General features: G+C 32.5%; 1 long non-coding RNA gene across 1 annotated transcript; it reads left to right on the top strand.

Annotated features, from left to right (window-relative positions):
• The first annotated feature begins 10,192 nt into the window (after positions 1-10,192).
• LOC126879569 (uncharacterized) lies at positions 10,193-14,329 on the top strand. The gene is made up of 3 exons (XR_007696126.1): positions 10,193-10,534; positions 11,390-11,484; positions 12,045-14,329. It is a non-coding gene; the product is annotated as an uncharacterized LOC126879569 (long non-coding RNA).
• Positions 14,330-17,518: the final 3,189 nt, after the last annotated feature.

Here is a 17,518-nt window from a genome sequence, read left to right on the forward strand (position 1 = left end):
TTGAAAGATATATTGGTTTTATTTATTCTTACCAAAGAATCGTATACAGGACTTAAACCTATTATAGCGGGATACATAAATTTAGATAATATCAATTAATTCAGTCTCTTGATTATTTAAAATTATTATGTTCCTTTTAAGTATGCACAGAAACATATAATGAATACAGTTTTTATTTTCGTAATACGGATGTGGTTTGACAATCGAGTCTAAATAAGATAATGCATTTGAATTTTCGTTCAATACCTACACTTGATAAGATTATTTTCCAACTTTTTTTTATTCCCCCCGAAAGGTAATAGGGAACTTGTACATTTTTTTATTACATAGGTAATAATGTTCAGTTTTGTATAAAAATGAGATTTCCAAAATTTCCCGCTTCAAAAACTCATAATAACTTAGAAGTACAAATTTAAAATCTTCTGTATTTTAAAATAGTTCAAACGACCCGTGACGTCACATAGTTTAACTATATGGTTCCGTTTATGGTTATATTTAGGTATATTCTTCTTCTTCTTTAGTTTATTGGCCTCCACCTACTTGGGTATTTGGCCAGCTCGTCGTCGCGGAATAAAGGAAAAATATTTATATTCTAATGACATTTATCGTATGTCATTGTAATAATATATACCAGTTTGTTGAGATTGGAGTTTGATATAGTTATTGAAGGAAATTAAAGAAGGTTTACTATGGAAAATAAAACCATTTTGTAAAAGTACAAATTATCTATGAATAGTTCAAACGATCAAAAACAGTTGTAACGTCACATAACTGCATTTTCTACTGACGTTTATAATGTCTAATTTAAAATTATATACAATTTTGTTTACTTTGTTGGTTCAGAGTGTAGAACATATAGCCCGATGACGTCACGACGCGTTTTGGGCTGGCTGGTATAATTTGAATTTTTAATCGTCTTTAGGGGCCAAACGAAAAACAAACAAAGCATTTCTATCTTTGATACATATTTTAAATTATGTTCTGTTGTGATTTATAACATTTTTTTCGAATTTAAAATTTTATGCAAGTTCCCTATTGTAGAGTGGGTATAAAAGGAGTGGTAGGTAAATACCAAAAGCTAAAAGTTCTTCTTACATTAGGGCGTAGCCTGTTCTTGTCCGGTAGTCTTATTTGAGTATCCTGTCATCTTATAAATGATCCTTCCTGCCTGGTAATCTGGAGCCTGTTGCTCTTAACCCTCCGTTAGTCGCGCGGTCTACAATCGTAGACCACTCTCCTTTGTGGTCGCCAAATGCAGAAAACTGCACATACGCCCCCATATCGCTTAGTAGCTGTCACTAATACTTCCAACTTACTCTTCAGTTTGCTAATCACCGCCGATCTGTTTGCTTTATTTTTATACCATTATTCAAAAAGCACTGGTCTACAACCGTAGACCGCGCGACTAAGCGCGTTCCAGTTTTTAGTTGTATATATAAAGCTAATATGTAGGCTGTGTATATAAAGCTAATAACATAAATGAAAAAGTTTCAGGAAGCGACTTCATTGAAAACTTAGCATGGGAACTAATCAAACCGCAAATTGAATATGGATCAACAACTATGTGGTTCATTCCACGAATATACGACTATTTAGAATGGGAAATAAGCCACAATATTACTGAAAAATGATTTTTATTAACGTTTCGACGCCCAAATCGGGTGCCGTTGTCAAATACAATAGTATTTTGTATTTTGACAACGGCACCCGATTTGGGCGTCGAAACGTTAATAAAAATCATTTTTCAATAATATTGTGGCTTATTTCCCATTCTAAATAGTTAGAATATACGACTGTTTTGAATTATCGCGACAACGAATATTTTAGTGGGGAACATAAGAAGTACGAAAGTAAATGGCTCTAATAATTATGTATTCCAATAAACAACAATGTAATTTGCAATTTACTTTCGTTCTTCATATTTTGCACAATAAAATAATCGATGTCGAGATAATTCAACACAGTCGTATGTTCGTGGAATAGGGTATACATACCTTCCCTGCTAAGAGAACTTAACGAAGAGCTCGCGTACTGCTCGGAGTTCAAGAAGTCGTACCCCTCCCCCTAATATTCCAACAAATTACGTTGGACGATGTTGTATTTGTGCACGAATTTGCAATATGTCAACAAGAGGGGCATGCCAAAGATGTGACAAATTTGCAAGGGATCATCTCAGGGATATTAGCACTGAATGTTTAACGGACTAAAATTGTGCCACTATTTGACCATTTAATAGTTTTGTTCTTTTTTTACTTTTTAGTTCTATTCTTTATTATTCATCCCTATTGGTCATTCTATAAGTTCAAAGATAAAAAATATTTGTGTTTTTTACTAAATTGAGCTTATTTTTGTGACCATTTTCATTTGCTTGCGAATAAACACCCAAAAAATCATGACCTCGTTTTTAATTTTACCACTGTCAAAATGAGAAAAGCCAAGGAACGAAACATAAGCTAATATCAAAGTACGGACATAAACAAGCATGTTATTAACCATTAATTTGTTAATTTTGTCAAAATCCGGTATTATCCAACAAGAAACTATTGGTCTACAACCGTAGACCGCGCGACTAAGCTCGTCAGCAATAACCGCGCGCCTAATAGTCTAGGCGCCAAATAGAGGTCACCGTGTCCTTTTCAATTCTGATGGACAAACTCAGTGGTTTCTTATGGATTTTTGGCTGATGATTACGAATTTCGAGGGTGGAATTCGTTCCGAGTGGTCAAAAAATTGTTTATAAGGCTCTGGCTCATAAACTAAAAGAGATAAAAAAATGTTTCGAATAAAATTTGTTCGTTAATAAAAAACGAAGAAAAAAACGTTTACCAAACTTAAATCCAACAATTATAACTCAAGATATTGTAAAATTAGTGCACAATGCAAATTGCAAATTAAGTATTTTTCGAAGCTTTATCGATCGTAACTTGGCTTCTACGCATGCAAATGAGCCTTAGAAGGTCTCATTTTAAAGTTTAATGAATATGCTTCCAAACAAAGTTTGTTAAATTACTTTGTCTTCATTTGTTTTAAAGTTATATCCGTTTGAAGTTAAAATTTTCTTAAAAAAATTGTACATTAATTTGTTTATAAGGGTTTCAAGCAAATTTGAGCTGTAAACAGTTATACTTTAATTAACAATAATGATAGAAGAACTCAAAAGAAACATTTTGAGCTTAAGAAAATGTTCGTATGTTTATTTTTGGCCAAGATATCAATATTTTAATAGCGCGCTCTGAGGCGCGAGATTGGCTCACCGCGTAAAGGTTCACGCGCTAACTTCTCGATGCAAATTATAATTTCTATGTATATATACGTCATCTTCATTTTTCATTTTTGAAGATCCTAATAAAATTTGATCATATAATTCTTATAATTAAATCATCATACTGTACCTCGCATCACCTTTCATTCTATTTACTTTGTCTTCTATTTTTTGTACTAAATGAGAAAAAAAACATTAAAAACTAATATTTCAGAAATATAACTAAAAAGTAAGTTGATATTATTTATTAGTACTACATATTTTTACAAACATTATCTTTCATGCATCTGCATCGAGATATACAGAGAATCTCAGCTTTTTTACATCTGCATAAGTTGTTAGAGCAATTTTTACAGTCATATGGTGGTCAAGTCTGTTCTTGTAGGCAGTAAAACTAAAACTTTCTGGGGCTTCAGAGTCTAATTTTCTATATGATATCCATATAAAGTGGATCTAGTTCTTTTGCAATATCATCAAGGCACGTCAATTGTGTGTATGCCGCCACAACATAAATGCTTGTTTTATATGCAATGATGATGCTGTAAAAGAACTCGATCCATTTTTATATGGATATCATATATTGGCTCATTTGCATGCGTAGAAGCCGAGTTGCGATCGATAAATCGTCGAAAAATACTTACATACTTGACTGTGAGCCGATTTTGCGCCTCATAGCGCGCCATTAAAATATCGATGTCTTAACCAAAAATAAACTTACGAACATTTTAAAAAGCTCAAAATGTTCCTTTTCAGTTCTTCTATCATTATTGTTAATTAAAGTATAAATGTTTATAGCTCAAATTTACTTGAAACCCTTATAAACAAATTAATGTACAATTTTTTAAAGAAAATTATAACTTCAAACGGGTATAACTTTAAAACAAATGAAGATAAAGTAATTTGACAAACATTGTTTGGAAGCCTATTAACGAAGCTTTAAAATGAGACCTTCTAAGGCTCATTTGCAAGCGTAGAAGTTAAGATACGATCGATAAAGCTTCGAAAAATACTTATTTTGCAATTTGCATTGTGCACTAATTTTACAATATCTTGAGTTCTAACCGTTGGATTTTAGTTTAGTAAACGTTTTTTTCTTCGTTTTTTATTAACGAACAAATTTTATTTGAAATATTATTTTTTATCTCTTTTAGTTTATGAGCCAGATTCTTATAAACAATTTATAAACAATTAAATTGTTTATAACAATTTTTTGACCACTCGGATCGAAATCCACCCTAGAAATTCGTAATCAGCAGCCAAAAATCCATAAGAAACCGTTGAGTTTGTCCATCAAAATTGAAAAGGACACGGTGACCCCTCTGACGCCTAGACTATAACGCAGGGTTAAATCTCCCTGCTAGTTTCTCGCCAACCATTACTTACTATAATATGCTGGTTCCACTTATGTCTTCTTTATATTCTACATCGTACAATATGCTGTATGTATTTTACAAATATCTATTATTTGGTTATTTGTTATTCTGTCTCTTAACGTTTTCCCTGTTTAAAATTAGTTTCGTTAAAATAACAATTGAAGAGTACGAAACAATATCCTTAGGAGAGACAATATCCTTAGAAATGTCAGAAACTAATACAGAAAATAATGGCAGAGAAAAAGAAAATGACTTTTGCAAGGGAAACAGAATGGAATTTAGGAAAACGGTTTAGTAACTGTGTGCGAATGAAGATGGCCATATGGAACGTCAGAGGAACCTACACAGTCGGTGCTTAAAAGAGATATATTAAAACATGAAAATATTTTCTAAACTTGAGGAAATGATAGATAATTGGGAACTGTAGTTTTCGTTGTAAAGCAGCTACAGGAGGAGATTATACATTTTAAGCCTATAAATAAGAGATAATGTGTCTTTTAAGAATAAGTGGAAGAAACTAAACAAAAACATTGTAAATGCACATGCACCGACCTAAGAGAAGGATGATCAGGACAAATGGAAATGGGAAAAAGTCACGCAGTTTCCGAGAAAAAAGATCTACAGAAGAAACATGGTCGTCCCCCGGTGGTAAAACTACTAACTAGATAGACTATGTCTTGATCGATTATCAACAGATATCTAGAATAAATCAGAACAGATACAACATAGTACAACATATCGTTACAAAAGCCAGGAGCTTGAGAGGGACGAACTGTGAATCTGAAAACGAAAAGGATGAAAACATAAGAAAATATGAGAAGCAAACACAATAGAGAACTTGCATAAAATTTTAAATTCGAAAAAAATATTATAAATCACAACAGAACATAATTTAAAACATGTGTCAAAGATAAAAAAGTTTTGTTTGTCTTTCGTTTGGGCCCTAAACACGATTAAAAATTCAAATTATACCAGCCAGCCCAAAACGCCTTGTGACGTCATCCGGTTATATGTTTACATTCTAAACAGACATTATAAACGTCAGTAGAAAATACAGTTAGGTGACTTACAAGTGTTTTTGGTCGTTTGAACTATTCATAGAAAACTTGTAATTTTACAAAATGGTTTTATTTTCCATATTAAACCTTCTTTCCTTTCCTTCAATAACTAGATCAAACTCCAATCTCAACAAACTGGTATATATTATTACAATGACATACGATAAATGTCATTAGAATATAAATATTTTTCCTTTATTCCGCGACGACGATCTGGCCAAATATCCAAGTAGGTATAGGCCAATAAACTAAAGAAAAAGAAGAATATACCTAAATATAACCATAAACGGAACCATATAGTTAAACTATGTGACGTCACGGGTCGTTTGAACTATTTTAAAATACAGAAGACTTTAAATTTGTACTTCTAAGTTATTATGAGTTTTTGAAGCGTGAAATTTTGGAAATCTCATTTTTATACAAAACTGAAGATTATTATGTAATAAAAAAATGTGCAAGTTCCCTATTGGAGTTGCAAAAATACGAATTAAATACAGAAGTAGAAACGAACTGGAAAATGGTGAAATATACAAGGCAGACAAAGAAGTGCTCTAGAAGGGGAGGAAAGTATGCTAAACTTGCAGTTATTCGAGCGTTATGTGGACCTATTAGGTTGTGAAGAGTAGGTCCTAAAACCAAAAAAAGCTAAGTTTTCCATAAAGTGGGGGACTTTCCATTTTTTAATTTAATTTTCCATTTTCAACAATCGTTTTTTCCGATTATAGCGCCATCTATCAATAATTCTAAAAAATGTCTCGAGTAAAAGTTACTTATTTTTACGCAAGGAATCCAAATCTGCAATATGGAGGATCTGCAAAAAATGGAGGCTCCTATTTTAAAGTAAACCCTCACCCCCACCTCCGTGGAAGGTCGTGTTTGCTGTCATTCGATAGATTTTTCAAAAATATTGAATACGTGTATTTTGCAGTTTTTCAATCTGATGTTCATTTCGAGAAATATCGCGGGGTTCGTATTTAAAATTTTAAATTTACCCCCCACCCCTCTCCGTGGGGGGCCGTGTTTGGTGTCATTCGATAGATTTTTAAAAAATATTGAAAACGTATTTTTTTGTTTTTCGATCTGATGTTCATTTCGAGAAATATCGCGGGGTTACTATTTAAAATTTACCCCCTCCCCGTGGGTGTTGTGTTTGGTAGCATTTGATAGATTTTTGAAAAATATTGAAAACGTACTTTATAGTTTTTCGATCTGACGTTCATTTCGCGAAATATTCTCTTTTTTTTTGTGAAACTTTGTGACTCACCCATTTCCTTACGCCCCACTCAAATCGTCAGATTTTTGAAATATGCACTGTTTTGCATGTATTTAACTTAACTTATCTTAATCTGATAATTTCGAGTTTTTCTAAGGATAGATTTTTTTCGGACCCCCTTAACGAACTCCCCTGTATTAAGAGCCAATATAATATGGTAGAGGTACATTTACAGGGTACAAGGTTTCTCCCTATGTGATAATCTGACGCGCTCGACTAAAGATCAACAGAACAAGAAAGAATGTAGAAATTCGAAACCTAAGGAAAAATAAAACATGGGGAACAAATAGAGTCAGTGCGGTGCAGAAATATTAAAAGCAGGTGGAGAGCTATTTAGGAATATTTAGCTGGTGTATTTAAGAATAAGTGAAGATGTCAGTAAAATGGTCCGATGCACGTATTTCAAAAGATATTATTAATGTAAATAACAAAAGAAACGAGACATTACCTGAAAAAAATCCAAGACTAACGTCGTGAATCAAGAAAAATGTACTATTTAGACGAAACTTGGCTAAACAAAGCCACATTGTCTCAAAGGTGTGGCCAGATTTTGCAGTTATAAATCGTCGACAACCTTTTATTGAAGGGTTATCATAGGGTCAGAAAACACCAGCGGGCAAAGACGGAGACTCATTTTACACGCATATGCATACTGATGTAAAATTTCCGGGAAGATTCAAACGCCGCAAATTTTCCGGAAACTTTCCAGGAATATTGGAAACTTTCGGAAACTTATGGAAGTATTGCATTTTTATTAAAATTATTTTAATAAATTATACACATCAGTAGTTAGCTTTACTTATTATTGTGGTATTACGACTACAGAAAAAATCTGGTAAAAATTAAATGTCCAAAATTTTAAAATTTAACTTAATAAAAAAAAATACTCCAAATAGTCGTTATAATTAAAACTAAAAAAGTTATTTTATTTAAAAATATATTAAAATAAAAAAGATAACATACAATAACCAAACCAAAATTGATTACTTACTTCAGGTAATCTGTATTCCTATATAGGAATACAGATTGGAACTTACTTCAGGTAATCTGTATTCCTATATAGTACTAAAACAGGAACTCTTTTTTTTAACAAATAATAACAAGACACTACAAAATTCTAAGGAATTATAATTATAAAATATATAAATAAGTAAGAGTCTATTCTTGTGAGTCAAATAAATTGTCTTCAAACAAGCTGGACTCCATATTATGAAGAGAATAAATGAAGAGTCTCTCTCCGTCTGGATTAATCTTTCATTTTTGATATGGATTTAGAGTCTTGCCCTGCTTCCAACAGAAGAGTTATAGAAATACCATTTTTCCATGTTTATGATCTTTTAGTGAGTTTTTCATTATGAACTATTAACTTCCCTGCTCTATCTATAGTCAGTATATGTATGTATTCTCCTTTTATTATGTATGAAAGAGTATGTGCTATAACTACGATCTGTTTCAGCGTAGGAAGCTGGTAACCCCAGTATTGTAATTGCCAAATCTTTTAAAGAAGTTTTGGTGCACATTCCTTGTCACCAGCTTACACAATCTACTGATCGTGCTGAAAGCCAAATAAAATCCATCGACCAAAGGTCTGCTTTTGCTCAGAACTTTGTTAGTTCTGTAAAATGTATTCTTTTTTGGTAATAAACTTGGGATGATTGGTTAATATCTTGTCTATACACTGCATAGCTAATATATATGGTCTTTACCAGTGAGGCTTTGTCCTGTTAAAGAAGAATCAAACAAGTTTCCAGCATAGTGCACAGCCTTCACTGTCATTTTTTTCTTTTTTCTAATTTAGATAAGCATTCCTTTTCCTCAGACTTATTGATTGGAAGTAATGGAATATTCTCGGTAAAAATATTTTTTGTATCCTTAAATGCCTCGACAACCTGAGATATTTTAAACATATTGCCTTCCAATAAAGTCTAATCCATTTCGCAATTGGCGTTAGCACAACTGCTACTTTTTACAACTTTATCCAAAATATTTCATCATCCAGACAGTTCTGTATGTTATATATACAATTAAGAATTTAACTCCATCTAGTTTTTACAGGAAGCTTTAATGATATAACTTTATTATATATGCATTATACCTATCCTACAATCACAATAAAGATACACTAGAAATAAACAAACCAAAACACATTGAATGTTCGAGGAGGACTCCCAAATCATGATTTGCAAAGTTTATACATTTTAAATCATGATTCGGGACTACTCCTCGTAACATTCAACATGTATTGGTTTGTTTATTTCTAGTGCATCTTTATTATGATTTTAGTATAGCTTTAGGCATTTTAGTATAAAAATAATGAAGTTAATGTTCAAAACAATGTTCCTTTTGTACTTGGCAGTGGTACAGGTTCGTCGGCCGTGTGAATTAAATAGCGCTACCATGTAAATTCAAAATAAGTCACTGACTCTTATGTCCAAAAGGCTCTTGGAAATATTATCAAAAGTTCACGGGAATATTATGGAAAGTTCTCGGAAACATTCTTGAAAGTTCTCGGAAATATTCTCGAGAATTTTCCATTGAAAGTTTCCGGGAATATTCGCGGACAGGGGAATATTTCCATTTTTTATAGGCGAATATTCTCGGAAACTTTCCAATGTTCGCGAATATTCGCTTGGAAATATTCTCGACTCACATCACTACATATGCAGTGATTAGGTTTCTTTGGAAAACGGCCTGTTAGTCTTCGAATCCAAGAAAACCAATAACGATCATGAAGAAATGGACGCCCAAAAATTTGAAAGTTGGGTTTTAAAGATTTTATTAAACTCAGAACCAAATTCACAATAGCCACGACAATTTTACCATAGTCGACAATTCGAGCCATCCCCTCACCAACTGCCTGGCGGAAAGCTGACATGAACTGGCCCTTTCAAAGAAATAAGTTTATCATTTGATGACAATTATGTTGAAAGTGCAATGAAAGTTATTAAATTTTGCAAGGAGGCATATATCAGAATACAAGAAATATGTTGTCGAAAAATTGGTTCGTGATAAGAACATAATTGTTCTCTGCCTCTCTCCTTATAATTGTGAGCTGACCTTATTGAAATTATATGCGGTCAAATAAAAAATTAAGTATAGAAGGGAAAAGTTAACTTTCAAAATGGACGATGTGAAAGATCTGCTAGCTACTGCTATAGAAAACGTCACACCGGACTCATGGAAAAACTACGTTAGACATATTGGAAAAGAAGAATGAAGAATGTGAGATAGTATATACCATAGAGAAATAAAAAAAAGAGAGACGTCAAAGGATAGGGAATAACTGGCACAATCTTTCTGCGCAGGTAAGTAGCACATAGGGGCGCTGCTGTTTCTGAAACTAAAATTTACCCATGGTACAATAAAGTATTTTGATTGTACCGTGAAGAAAATTTACATTTTTGACAATTGACATTGACTTTGTGTTTTTAGGACGCCATTTTGTTGTGAGAATTTGCAATTTCCCGGCCCGGCATAAATAGATAATTTGGCGGTTTGTACTGAATATTACTGAACTGGACATATTTTCATTACTGGATAGTGCCGGAATTGCTGAAATTGAATATCGGTAGGTGAAAATACAATTTTTTATATATTATATAATCGCCTTTTTCTGTATCCTAACACATATCTTCCTTCAAGCCTCTTTCTCTATATGTATAGTTTCCCATTTCCCTATGAATTTCTTCTATCCAGCTTTTCGTAGGTAATCTGTCGTCTTCCGTACGTTGTAGTGGCTTAAAACATCTTAGTTGCTTTGTTTTTATATTGTATGAATTGTATTGTATATCGTATCCATTATCTCCAATATTCTTGTATTTCTGATTTTATGTATTCTTGATATAGGAGCAGTTCTTCTCCAGAATTCGGATTTTCGGATTTTTCTTTTAGTGGTCAAAATTCGCTGCTATATGTTACAATGCTGTTATAGATGTTATGTTTATTTTCTTTGGAGATACTTTTGGTCCCATAGGATTGTGTTTAATAATGCCATAGCTTTCCTTCCTTGCGTGCACTTTTCTTGGCTATTCTTGTCCAATGTTCCATCTTGTGTAATTTTAAGACCCAAGTATTTATATTCCTGACAGTGATTAATAGTTATTTCATTTTCCAATGATAGATCCTGCTGTGTACCTCCAACACACATATATTCCGTTTTGTTGGTATTCATTTCCAAACCCCAGTGCAGGTACTCTTCTAAGATTTTGTGTGTCATATAATATTCAATATCGTTATAACCCTAGGCCGTAAGAATCTGATCATATGCAAAACATAGAGTGTATAGCATGTTATCATCAGTTTTATTTATTGACTTCTTAATTCATACCATTCAAGTTTAAATTATAGGTCTCTATGCATACCATATCTCTTTATTGATTTTTAGTTTTCATTAAAAGAAAATTGATTTGTTTTTTCGTTCTAGGATTGGGAGTATAGACAGACTCGACAAAGACATCAACTTTTGAAAAGGATAATTACGAAGTACAGCAACATTGAAGATAACATTAATGTCATTAGGTAGGTAAATAATTATTTTATTTATAATAAATATTTTTACTTTAATCCACAGAGACATAAGATAAAAAAGAACTTTGTTGGTAGGTAGGTATATGACAAATATTTTGTGTTTTATGGACCTCGATAACTAAAATCTCTGTTTCCTGCAGTGGGTTCGGTGGACTTTTTAAATTAATAACTATGTCCAAAAATGTACCCTTAAAATGGTGGTCAATAAATTTTAATAATTATTGTAAAAAATTTACATACAACCAAATTTTTAAATTACATTCATGTGGTGTTTACAACAAATCAAAATTGGTTTCTTTTATGAGTTAATTTCTCAAAAACTATGATGTGATTAATTACTGCATTCTACTAAAAGTAATGTTAATTCAATATTTTTCAGTAATTAATATTATTTTTTTCTTAGTTGCAAAATGCTATTTGTGTATTCTTAGAAATACTTTTACAAATTTAATAAGAAAATCACTTTACATTTTGAGTTAGTTTAACTCCCTAACCTCGATATTCACGCTCTATATGCATTGTATTAAAATTGCCTTCTGTTTTATTTTCAGGAACTTGGAATTACAGAGAAGTGATATAGACTAATCATCATCATCATCAGTCCCTCTAGATCCACTGCTGGACATAGGCCTCCCATGTTTGTAGACAAGTAGACTAATAGAATAACAAGTATAGTGTAAGTACATGTAAGTAGGTAGGTTAACACCTTGGCTACCGTGTGAGATGCCAGCATTTCACACAAAATATTGACTGTAATACCGTGTGAGACGCTGGCTTCCATTGTTATTAAATGATTTAAAATGCTCTAAAGCGAGAGTTTTTAGTTTCTCATATTGGTTTCAAAATAAGGATAAAATGGTACAAAATTACAGGTTATTAGTTTAAGTGATCGCTAACCAAGGTGTTAAACGTTAATAAAGGTATGGTAGTTATATTGTATGTAGGTACAGTTGAGTCCATGGTTCTCATTAATACCTGGAGAGATAAAACACATACTTTTTACTTAGCACCATTGTGTTCCACACATGACACTAAAGACAAACCAGCTACTGCCTGTTATTAAGTAAACATACATGTTATTTTTATGAACTTTCTAGATTCAGTACATCGAAAAAATAGAGGTGCAAAAAAGACGCTTGGGGACGTTTTCAGATTTAAGTACAATTTGCAACATTTCTGGTTTGTTTATTGTTTGTTTTTCACAACTAATTTTATTTTGGCATTAATTTACATACAAAGTTCACCTTATTCACACAGATTGTCATAACCACTTTCTGCCAATGGACTCAACTGTAAAATTAGTTTATCATTTTATAGTGTAAATACAAATAAAAAACTAGTATTGTAACAAAAGTCAGTGTTTTGTAAGTAGGTAGGTTAAATATCAATAAAGGTTCTGTTTAGTTACAATTTATAGTGGTTATATTGTATGTAGGTAATATTAGTTTATCATTTTGCAATGTCAAATTCTAAATCCAAACCCAGTAAATATGTTCACGGATGTTTAGCTTCCTATTGTAATAACAAGTATTTTCATCCTGTCACAGACCCAGAGTATACAAATAAAAAGTTTTTTAGATTTCCAGATAAAGATTTAAAAAGACGTCATGACTGGTTTGAAATTATTGGTATTGAATTTACTGAAACTAGGTGTTATTTATGTGAAGATCATTTTGAGGAAACACAATTTACAAGCAGTTTAAAAACAAAACTATTAAATAATGCAGTGCCCTCCAAAATAATTCACATATCCAATGTCCATGATCAACTTTTGCCTATACCTGCACATTCTTCTGATGAAATCTCTGTTTCAAATGTACACATTTTTAGTAACAAAGAAATAGTTCCTCCATTAATAACCCAGTCAAGAATAAACGCTCAATTTCCAGTCAGCATGATAATGAGTATAGTATTACACCTAATTTAGACCTAAACACCTAAACTTATTACACCTAAACATTAGAAAAAAAGCCGCAACTCGATAAAACTGCCTTGTCGAAAAAACACTAAGAGCCGAAAAGTTTTAAAAATATTGAATTTAACTAATGGTATCACCATAATAATTTAATTGGAACGTACACAAGAGTTTGGGGGGTTTAAGGGAACAAAACCCCCATAAAATTTTTATGGGGTACACAAATTTCACTATAATTTTTCTTTAAGATATTCCTGCCATAAAAATGCCACATGTCCATTTTCAATAAAAAATCTCTAATAGTTTTCAATATATTCGAAAAAATCGATTTTCATTTTGTAACTTCAAAGGGCTGTAACTTTTTTTATGTGTATATTTGTAATAAGGTAAGTTAGGTTCATTCAAACTATTTTTGGTCAAAGAATAGGTGATTTAGTTTATGACCTGTATTTTTGTTACACTCTGTATATATGTATCCTATTTTTCTAAAAAGTTCTGAGGGAAATGTAGAATAACTTATAAGGTTTTTTAGGCTACTAGACAAATTTGTAATATATATCTGCATTTTGTAAAAGATAAGATAATTAAAGAATAAAGAGCGGGGACATGCATGCATTTTGTGTTGATCTGTGTTTTACATCATTATTTCAAAACAATTTTACTGCATAGATTTTCTTATTTTGTTTTATCAGCACTCCATACATGCATGCGGTAAGTGGGGGGTCCTCGTGAGGATTAATAAAAATATAATATATGTAGTTTTTTTCCCAGTGTTTATATTATTTTCTATTTTTCTGAAAGTTCTGAAAAAAAATATTTTTCTTTAGATATTTTTAGGCTACTAATCAAACTAGTAATATCTGCATTTTGTAAAATATAAGATGAATAAAGAGGTCGCCGTGAAGATTAATAAAAATAAAATGTGTGTAGTTTTTTTCCCAGTGTTTATTCCCATGTTTTACGAAGATCTATTTACAAAACCAACATAACTGTATTTTTAATATTTTTTCTGTAATTTTTTTGTGTAAAAATATAATTTCTATGGAAAAATTTAAAATTGTAATATTATTTATGACATAAATAAAATAATGTGTAAATAATATTACAATTTCCAAATTATTTCATAGAAATTAGGTTTTTACACTAAAACGTTAAAGAAAACTTAAAAATACAGTTATTTTGTTTTTGTAAATTGATCTTCATAGCTAAGTGAAATCTAAAATAATTTTAAATATCCCGCCACGCCCGCTTTTAGCCGTGTAGTTCGGTAAGTAGTTCATCGAGTCGCTAGCGTCTAGTGTGACAATCAAATGTATGCAACCAAGCACTCTCTTCTCTTTTTATTTCTCTATGGTATATACCCTAAAATGGATTTTTTCGTTGAACCTTTAATTATTAATGTGAATAATAGTGACTGCAACAGTTCATCATCTGACGAGTTTTTTTCAGACGATAGTCGATATTTTGACCTTTTCTGGATGTCAAAATACTTTGTCAATATTGCTTCATAAACCAACGAACTGCCAATACTGATGGAATGGCCCAGTCCCATTCATCAGTGAAGCGAGATTGCGGCCAACATACAAGAGAGAGGTCCTAGAGAGAGACAGGGAATGTCAGGGAAAATTTTGCTTCAACTACCACCAGAGTTGCCAGATGTGATTTTATAAATTCCCCACTTTGGGGAAACTGAAGGTTTTATTCCAACACGACCGAGAACCCTCATGTAACGATCACGTTAATATACAGTGAGCACGTACAGGTTGGAATAAATTCATTTTCTCAAGAACGGACGATTTTGGAAAAAAATCCCGAAACAGGTCAATTTTTATTTTTAAATAACCACTTTTTGGCATATATATCATACTAGTGACGTCACCCATCTGGGCGTGATGACGTCATCGATGATTTTTTTTAATGAGAATAGGGGTCGTGTGATAGCTCATTTGAAAGGTAATTCAATTCTTTATTCAGTAATATAAACATTAACATAATTAAAAATGAATAACCATTTTCAATTTCGTTGCAAAACGAAAATACAGCCGAACCATATTCCAGCCCAATCAGAGAGTGCTGCAAGCACCTCTACCGGTTTCGAAACTTATTAGTCTCTCATCAGGAGGCACATATGCTGCTCTCCCTGATCCAACCAAAACAAACCCCAGCGTGCAGTCCCGAATTGCAACGAACGAAATGGCATAGATGCCCTAGCGGCAACTGCTAGCAAAAGACTAAGTTTTCACTCTAATGGCATATAACATATCCCACCAGAATGAAAACAATGGGAACCTTCTCTGGTTACACCTCAGAGGCTTCTACAATTTGCAAGCCATACGGATGCTGAGACTAAGGAAGATGAGGGAATTCTACAATTTACAATTCACGTCACATCTGCATCCGTCTCAGTCTCAGCATCCGTATGGCTTGCAAATTGTAGAAGCCTCTGAGGTGTAACCAGAGAAGGTTCCCATTGTTTTCATTCTGGTGGGATATGTTATATGCCATTAGAGTGAAAACTTAGTCTTTTGCTAGCAGTTGCCGCTAGGGCATCTATGCCATTTCGTTCGTTGCAATTCGGGACTGCACGCTGGGGTTTGTTTTGGTTGGATCAGGGAGAGCAGCATATGTGCCTCCTGATGAGAGACTAATAAGTTTCGAAACCGGTAGAGGTGCTTGCAGCACTCTCTGATTGGGCTGGAATATGGTTCGGCTGTATTTTCGTTTTGCAACGAAATTGAAAATGGTTATTCATTTTTGATTTACATTTACTCTGTGTGGAGTATGAAGGGAACCAGTCTCGTTGGAACTTTACCGCGCTGAGCAGATGTGACGTGAATTGTAAATTGTAGAATTCCCTCATCTTCCTTAGTCTCAGCATCCGTATGGCTTGCAAATTGTAGAAGCCTCTGAGGTGTAACCAGAGAAGGTTCCCATTGTTTTCATTCTGGTGGGATATGTTATATGCCATTAGAGTGAAAACTTAGTGTTCTTATTAACATAAATTTTGTGGCACACAGTGCCCAAAAATTTTTTTTTTTTTTGAATTAAATTTATTGACATAAAAAGGAGAATGTGTGTAAGTTATTTAATTCAAAATACATTTTACTGCTATAAGAAAACAGGAAAACATGTTTTTTTTGCAAATAAATATTGTTTTTTGCTTAAATTCAATATTAAAGCAGCCACCCACCAGCCTCGTGACAATTTGAACATATAATTTAAGCGAAAAGCAATGAATATTTTTCAAATATACATTTTTTCTGTTTTCTGAGAGCAGTAAAATGTATTTTGAAATAAATAAATTACATACATTCTTCTTTTTTATGTCAATAAATTTAATCCAAAAAATTTTTTTTGGACACCCTGTATAAATAATTATGTTAATGTTTATATTACTGAGTAGAAAATTGAATTACCTTTCAAATGAGCTATCACACGACCCCTATTCTCATTTAAAAAAATCATCGATGACGTCATCACGCCCAGATGGGTGACGTCACTAGTATGATATATATGCCAAAAAGTCGTAATTTAAAAATAAAAATTGACCTGTTTCGGGATTTTTTTTAAAAATCGTCCATTCTCGAGAAAACGAATTTATTCCAACCTTTACGTGCTCACTGTATAATTAACGTTCCATGGGAACGAAATAATGCGTTCCATGGTACTGCGCAGGACGGTGATCGTTACATGGACGGTTCTTAGTCGTGTTGGAACAAACCTTGAAATTCCCTCAAATTGAAGCTCAAATAACCCAAATTTAAATTTTTTCCGCATTTTAATAAATTAGTAGTCAAATGTAGAGAGCAGTAAAGCAAAATTATACTACTTATCAACAGAGGGCCCTGGAAATAATTCATAGGTCCTATCGTCTTCGATTATATGAGAGTATAATATACAGTTCAGTAGACAGTTCAGATAAGTAAGAAAGAGCTAACAAAATTAATGAGCAATATAATAAAACAAGCCAAAATTTTTGGTCTTCTCATAAATAAGGAAAAGACAAAGTACATGATAATGGGAGAAACAGATAAAGAAAAAGAAGACAATTTCACATTGGAGATAGAAGGAGAAAATGTATGTGCATTTAAAATAGTTTCAGAATTTACA

Source organism: Diabrotica virgifera, chromosome 2 (assembly GCF_917563875.1).
Source record: "Diabrotica virgifera virgifera chromosome 2, PGI_DIABVI_V3a".
NCBI classification, from domain to species: Eukaryota; Metazoa; Arthropoda; class Insecta; order Coleoptera; family Chrysomelidae; genus Diabrotica; species Diabrotica virgifera.